The sequence below is a fragment of the Ptychodera flava genome, chromosome 10 (assembly GCF_041260155.1).
Source record: "Ptychodera flava strain L36383 chromosome 10, AS_Pfla_20210202, whole genome shotgun sequence".
In the NCBI taxonomy this organism is placed as follows: Eukaryota; Metazoa; Hemichordata; class Enteropneusta; family Ptychoderidae; genus Ptychodera; species Ptychodera flava.
The window spans coordinates 33,397,069-33,405,298 of NC_091937.1; the positions used below are offsets into that span (position 1 = coordinate 33,397,069).

The window sequence follows — 8,230 nt, forward strand, 5'->3', positions numbered from 1 at the left end:
TTTTGTTGATTGTACTGATGAATTTTGCGAGGAAGACAACGGCGCAGCAATAGTAGCATAAAGGTAGTATGTCCCTCGAAAGTGAAAGACTTAACGTTTGCTCAAACTTTCCCCAATGAAAATTTCAATGATTCTGTTATCGAATCAAAAATAAAAATCAGGGGACAACGTGCGACGTTTGGTACTAGAGGAACAAATTACCTTAACATTTACGATATTTGAAGTTCAGAATGGCAGCCATCCCTCCTTGTATGGGAAAAATAAACTTCATTTACACTGGAAGTTTTTAAATTAGCCCGCACAAGCGGTAGGGACCATGCAGAAAAGGATTATAAAAAATAAAAAAGACGATGAAAATTTTTGTTACTCCAAGGGCTCGAAAATGAGCCGCCACAAGTGGTAAATCGAAAAGAATAGCAAATCGGAATAGTTGTGCCAGGGGCGCACTCTACCTTAATGGGTTGATTGATCTATTGATAGTATTGTTGCTTAAATTAAACTACTCTTATCGGTAAGATATCAATCTGGTTATGATTTTGTGTATATTTTTCCAGTTGACAAAGAACAGTGCAAGTATTCCCAGACTTCCGGTACTGGACGATTCGTGTGGCAGCAATCCATGTCAGAATGGAGGGACTTGCATTACCGATTGCAACGCCGATAATTTTATATGCCACTGTGGTATAGACTGGACTGGAACGTACTGTGACGTTGCAAATGGTGAGTAAAAAGGGATTCATTTGTTCTTTTCTGTGTATGTATGTATGTATGTATGTATGTATGTATGTATGTATGTATGTATGTATGTATGTATGTATGTATGTATGTATGTATGTATGTATGTACGTACGTACGTACGTACGTACGTACGTACGTACGTACGCACGCACGCACGCACGCACGCACGCACGCACGCACGCAACGCACCACGCACGCACGCACGTACGTACGTACGTACGTACGTACGTACGTACGTATGTATGTATGTATGTATGTATGTATGTATGTATGTATGTATGTATGTATGTATGTATGTATGTATGTATATATGTATGTATGTATGTATGTATGTATGTATGTATGTATGTATGTATGTATGTATGTATGTATGTACGTATGTATGCATGCATGCATGCATGCATGCATGCATGTATGTATGTATGTATGTATGTATGTATGTATGTATGTATGTATGTATGTATGTATGTATGTATGTATGTATGTATGTATGTATGTATGTATGTATGTATGTATGTATGTATGTATGTATGTATGTATGTATGTATGTATATATGTATATATGTATGTAGGTAGGTAGGGTGGGTGGATGGTGTACACTTGTGTAAATACGTGTCGATCCATTTTGAATATACGTATATTCCTTATACCTGCAAGCTGCTCGAGTTTCATAACTTTTATATGTTCACAGGTAACGATTATAGTTACCATGGAGAAAGAGTGTGAAGTGAAACTAAAAGCATTCCCTAGAAATGCGCAAACGCTGCGTTCTTATACATTATCCATGAACACTATGGTCTTCCCTGGAAAAGCTACGCTTTACAGAATGTAATTATGATCGGTAGCACGTGCGAGTTACTATTTCTCATAGCGTTTAGGATGCACAGAGACTCGCTCATGAAAATAATACCAATGTTCAACATCAAATCGATTTGATGACGTAGTATGAATACATCACATGCTCAAATCTCACATAGAGTCAAAATGGATTTGTAAACGTCAAATAAAATTATGAAAAATATCTGTCAGCTGCAAGAGAAATAGTTTATCTCATGGTTGCCTGCGGTCGAAAAGTCAAAGTTGAGTCATGAATGCCCATCAACTGTAGGTGGCCTAGAAAACACGTGATCTAGATGATTTAGATGTGAGGAATGACTTTCTATACTATTTAGAGTAGGAATCAGTAAGGCACTATCTTTCTCGAGTATCTAAAAACTTGTCAACCGAATAATAGCATGATACTATCCCCTTTGTCTCACCTGGAAACAAACTTGTCATCGGTAGTGGCAACTTTTGAATAAGGCAGATTGAAGTTATCAATAGCACCTCTGTTTATGTAACAGCAACTTAAAGTGTCAACGTCCCTAGAAGATCCTACTTAACAAATCTAAAATCAGTCTCCATGGCTTCGAGTTGAGCTCTATTCATGGCATTAAATATGTGTCATGCATGCACACTTGCCAGATAATTGGCGAGTAAAGTTTGCAATTGCGTTTAGTACATTCAAGTACATTCGAGTACATTCAGTTTTGAACTGATGTTCAAAACTGTCAGCACTTGTCACCAAACGCCTCCCGTGACAAAATTATTCAGGTAACGGTAAGACAAGAAACTGACCTTTTTAAGCTAACAATTCTATAGTATAATACACTACGCTATCCTAAATGCCTGCCATGCCAAGTAGGCCGTACCCCATCTCAAGTTCACGCCACAGTATAGCTCTACTTCTATCTCACAAATGAAAATTAAAGGAAGAGGAACACCAGGAATACTATAGACAGAAATGAACAAAACGTGGCATGGATATTGACAAAGTGAAAGCTTGCTTTGATCGCACTGATTGGCGTTAAGGTAGTATGCACCTCGACAGTGAAAGACTTAATCTTTTGCTCAAACTTTCCTCAGAGAATATTTCAACCATTCTCTTTCAAAATCAAGAACAAAAATCGGGGGTCTCCGTGCAAATTTTGGAACTAGAAAAACAAATAACTCGAGACTTACCGATATTTGAAATTCAAAATGGCCACCATCCCAATGTTAACTCTATGGAGAAAAAATAAGCCGGTGACAAGTTTTCTTACGCCAAGAGCTTTAAAATGAACCCCCACAAGTGGTAGATCAGAAAAGAATAGAAAAAGTTTGAGAGTCCGAATATCTGTCGCCAAGGCGCGTTAACATCTTTGAGTATACTAATGGTGTCAAATGCTGTGTATGTGACAAACCAGGCTCACTTATGCTTTGAAGAACAATTCTGAAGATTTTGTCTTCAAAGAGTAATGATAAGTATGAATCAGACGGGGAAAGTCTTCATGTAAGGCTTAGATGGAGGAATACAATTCTCGACTAAGAATTACAAGTTTTTCGGAGAACTTCGAAAAGGTCACGGGTATCAAGAGAAGGCCTTGGCTTCTGATATTGATGATCCGACTCTTCCCGACGGAAACAACATGTTTTCAAGTAGTTTTGACAAAAAAGGATGAGTTTCAACTGTCCATTATCGTTTTGAGAAATCTCCAGAGCTTCCTCCAACACCTTTTTATCGATTCACATTAGACCGTGTAGCGCACATGCTTTCAAGTAGTGTGATCTAGATCGAGAATTGAGAAACCCATTGACGACAAATGTATCTGAAAAGGAACCTTCATCATCATCGTCATCACCACGTACTGTGCCGGCTCCCGTGTTCACTGAGGCGTACTGTGCCGGCTCCCGTGTTCACTGAGGTTACAGAATGGTGTCTTCTTCTACTTGTTCTTCAACGATGCAGGTTTCAAAAGTGCCGTAGCTTGTTTATAATCGCTTAGGTCTGCGAAGCAACGAGGGTAACATTTGAACTACTACGTGTAGCCAGTAGTCCTGTAGCTCGTGAAGGTTTATGTGTGCTTCATACTGAAATATCGGAACCTGACACAAGTAATTAGCTCTTCATCCATATTGATTTTGAATGTGCCTCGGGGACAGATATTTGGACTCTTAAATTTAATGCTTTCCTGGTTTACCACTTTTTGGGGGGCTAATTAAATAGCTCACAGTGTGACTAAAGTTGTCACTGGTTTATTTTTGTGAAAATAGTAAAGTTTATTTTTCCCCATAGAGTTATCAAGGGATGGCGGCCATTTTGAATTTCAAATATCAGTAACTATTGGGTAATTTGTTTTTCCAGTAGCAAAAGTTGTACGGTGACCCCTCAATTTTATTCTTGGTTTTGAAAGAGAATGGTCAAAAGTTTCCTTGAGACATGATTGAGCAAATATTTAAATCTTTAAGTTTCGAGGCGTATATACTACCTTAACGTTTCGACTTCATTTCCATTTTGTTTTCGTTGTTATGGGAGCACAACGACGCTTGGGTTTGCTCCATCGATTGAAACTTAAAGTTGGTCAAAAAGTTCTGATTCATTTTTACAAAGATATCATAGGGAGTGTCACTTCATTTCAAATGATTATTGTGGCATGAGAACCAAACACAGCACGAAAAAAGCAGATTCTTGAAAAATCTTCTCAACAAATTTGTAGCGATGTATGAAAACTTGATTCATTAAGCGAAGTTAGCCAAGGTGGCAAACCGAATCAAATTAGGACAAACGAGTCTCATCATTTCTGACTCTTTCCTTCTTTGAATATTTTACAATGTTTCAATAAGGAAGAATCTTTTCTTAGCCGAACTGTAAATTTTTGCGTTATATTCCCCACATGTCAGTTGCCGCATAGGAAGCGCAGGTCGACAACATCTCGCCTGCGCAATAAACTAATAATAACAGCAGATTTTCTATTTTGTCAGAGTTGGTTAGTCGAGTGTGAAAGAATATGTCCCTTTCTGTACTTTCATGATATATTGCGGCATTGACCGGTAGAAATTGATAGAAAATTTCATTTCCACATTATAAGGAACAGGTGACAGTAGGATCACAATTTTAATGAAATAAAAAATTTCAATATCTGCCATATGTTTGTAAAAGGACAGGGTCAAAATACTCCATACGGTATACAGTAACAATTTATACTTCCTTTTATGCAATTTCGAACGTTTAATCAAGAGTCTCTTTGTCCCAATTATCACAAGCATGTTCATCTAAGGACAGCCGTCGACTTTTAAATTGAAGTCACTCTCGATAGAGTAAAAAATTATACTTCCTATAATAAAATTTCGAAAATTTAATCAAGAGTCCCTTTGTCCCAATTACCACAGGCGTGTTCATTCAGGGACAGCCCTCGGCTTCTACATTGAAGTCACCCTCGCTGAGAAATAGCTAGTTGACTTAAATTATATGAAATCATGATTTAAAGTCTTCTCCAGCTCACAATGTCAACTCCCATCCATCACTAAGAAACTTTCCGAATTACTCTCGAACAATACTTGTCCAATATTTGTCGTCAAAAGACGATAATATCTTGGAACTGTGTCAACGTGTAACCTGTCACTTTGGATCATGTCACGTGACCTAATCACGAATTGAAGTCTAAGGTGAGGAAGCTTTCGTAGCAACGTTTTTGTCAAAATGTAATCACTCTGAACCCGAAGTACGTTAAATTCACACGAGAAAGTGAAGTTGATCTCCTTTCAAGCAGTTTCACGTCTGCTTAAAAAGTAAAACATGAACAGATGCCAACAACAATACATCTGTCTTTGTATCGTAAATAATTACTTTATGGTTTTGTAGAATAAGGTGAGCGTAAGCAATCGAATATTTAATTGGACAAAAGCCGTAACTTTTTGATACTTTATTTCATGTATTTGTAGTATAAAACAAAATATACAGGCACATCTAGAAACAGTACGCTTATTGGGTTAAATCCCGCTGATAAAATCAGTGTTTGTCTGAATTGTTTGAGAGGTTATTTTAATACAACACACCAACAGGTAATATTGAATTGTAGTAAAGCTTAACACGTGCCTGTTTCCTCAGCCTTGTGCAAATATATGTTCCCGTTCTCCACTCTACAATTTGGTGAAATGGTAAGTCGAGGCCTTGCTAATACAACGCCATGTACAGTACTTACTGTTATCATTGATAGGTGAATTATTGTCAGGACTAAAATTTAGTCGTCAAGTATGACATCTGACATTGCACTCATACTGGCTGTATTCATATGTGTTAGGTAGTATGTGCCTTAAAAGTACAAGACTTAAAACCTTTGCTCACACTTTCCTCAATGACTCTTTCAACCATTCTCTTCCAAAATCAAGATTAAAAACTTGGGGTCATCAACGTACACATTTTCAATTTGGTACTAGAGAAGCAAATAACCAAAGATTTACCGATATTTAAAATTCAAAATGGCCGCATCCCTGTGTTAACTCCATGGAGCAAAAATAGAACTTTATAAAACTAAGACGATAAAAAGTTTTCTTACACCATGAGCTTTAAAATGAACTCCCACAAGTGGTAAATCAGAAAAGAATTTAACAGGTCCTAATATCTGTCCCCGAGGCGCATATGCACTCTACCTTAACACAACGCACAAGTTTTGGAGTATATCGGGAAACTGTTTTACGGACAGAACAACGTCCAACTGTGTGTTGGCATTATTACCTTACACACGAAGACAGCTAACAAAGCTTCAGCAGTAAAAAATATTAATAGAATGATATTTTTTCTTGGTGTCACCATTTTTGTATCATTTCCCTGCCAATTCTGTAATCTTTTATATATATTGACATGCTCATCGTTTGAAATAAAGAATCAATAATAATAATAATAACAATATTTGCTGTTTACTTTTCTACAGTAGTCGACACTGCTTACAGCTGTGGTGATACGGCAACCGATTTGTCTGGTACAGTGGAGTCACCAAACTATCCAGGTCCGTATCCAACTGACCTCGACTGCGAAATAACGATTCGTTGTTCTGCGGGACAATCGTTATGGCTTAACTTTGACCATTTCAGCGTTGGAGATGACCTTGGCTCCTGTAGTGTCACAGATTGTTTGTTGGTAGGTTTAACTTATACATGTTGACAAACAATGTGAGGGGGAAATACAAGCTTATATAATTTCAATGGCCGTGTTTGGATTAAAGCTCCATAAGCTGTATCTTTTTGCTGTTTTTTTTCAGAACTTTTGTTTTGTGGTTTCTCTACACTTTCTGCATTGAATCCCTAAACTGTAATTTAATGCCAAGTATTTAGCATATCAACACAACCTATATGAGTATAATCTCTATTGTTATTGTTAAAAATCATTGTATTCAAGTCCGGACTAGAATTCATTTGTAAACAATAAACAATGATCACTACACACATACAAGCTGTGTCAACAAGAAGAATACTCTAAATTTCAGCATGATAAACGGATTAGGGTCAGACACGGTAGCTGATATACAGAAGCAGAATAGTGAAAAACTTGCCACAAGTTACAGCTTATGTCCAACAACCTAATTTCAGTAAATCTGCTCCCTTTTCATGCCAAATTAAAAACAAACACTCACAATTAAAACACACCTACGGTTATTGTTGTAGTCAATTTACGATACACCCGTAAAAACAAGAACGGTATTTAACACGTGACAAGATGCCAATTAAAATGCCAATCAAATTTACACAGGAAATGACGTGACATTAATAACCTTACTACTCGTTTTACGTTATTTTTGTTGTGTTGTCACTTTACAGATCACTGTCTACACTGGTGGTGCATTCCAAGCGCGATACAAGTTCTTTGGGAGTAACGGCCCACCGGTACCCTTCGACTTGTCCTATGAAGAAGTCAAAATCTCCTTCACGACTACGTCGACGTTCAATCCAGGAAAACTCGGCTTCCATGCTTCATATGAAATTCGTTGACGTTTAGCGGGTCTTGTCGAGTCTTTTCCACAGTCTTTGTCTTTGTCAACATTGATGCAGTCAATTTACTTGTAAATATTTTCATTGTATATCTATATTTGGTCCTGCTTGATGGTTCGCTTTTGGGAATGCATATGGTACCACGGGTAATTTAATTAATGAAAAATTAATGACAAAGGAATGTCATTGTGTTAATTTTTTGAGTTGGGAGTCGCTCTATTTCGATAAGCGTATGTAGTTTAATGTTTTAACTATATCTTAAGGTTATGCTATGGAATCTGTGTATATTTCAGATACCAAATATAATCCAGAGTCATAATTTATTCTGGAATCATTTATGTTAGTTGTTAGAAAACCTGTCAGTAGTAAAAATGTCCATTAACGCATTCCAGCTTTGCATCGTGTTCACAAAGGCAGTTCAAACCATAATTTCGTATTCGTATTTTTGCATTTCCAAATGTTTGTTTAGGTAAAGGGGTTTTAGGTTAAAAGCAATGGCTTTCGGTCGCCATGCTCGTGTATAAATTTTCGACGGTCCCTAGCTGTGACGATGTTTTCTCATGAATTATTTTCTGCCGGATAACGGAACTGATCATTCATTTAGTACCCTGAGCTGCAACTGCACAACTTAATGCAGAGGCCGCTTTCTACATAGGCATTCACACCATTAATTTATGTTAAACAAGACTGATTACAATATTATACTCAA

The 8,230-nt window shown here is 37.2% G+C and overlaps 1 long non-coding RNA gene across 1 annotated transcript; it reads left to right on the forward strand.

Moving 5' to 3' along the window:
- The first annotated feature begins 586 nt into the window (after nt 1–586).
- On the forward strand, nt 587–8,230 carry LOC139141479 (uncharacterized). Its single transcript, XR_011554192.1, has 3 exons — nt 587–720; nt 6,468–6,673; nt 7,351–8,230. It is a non-coding gene; the product is annotated as an uncharacterized lncRNA (long non-coding RNA).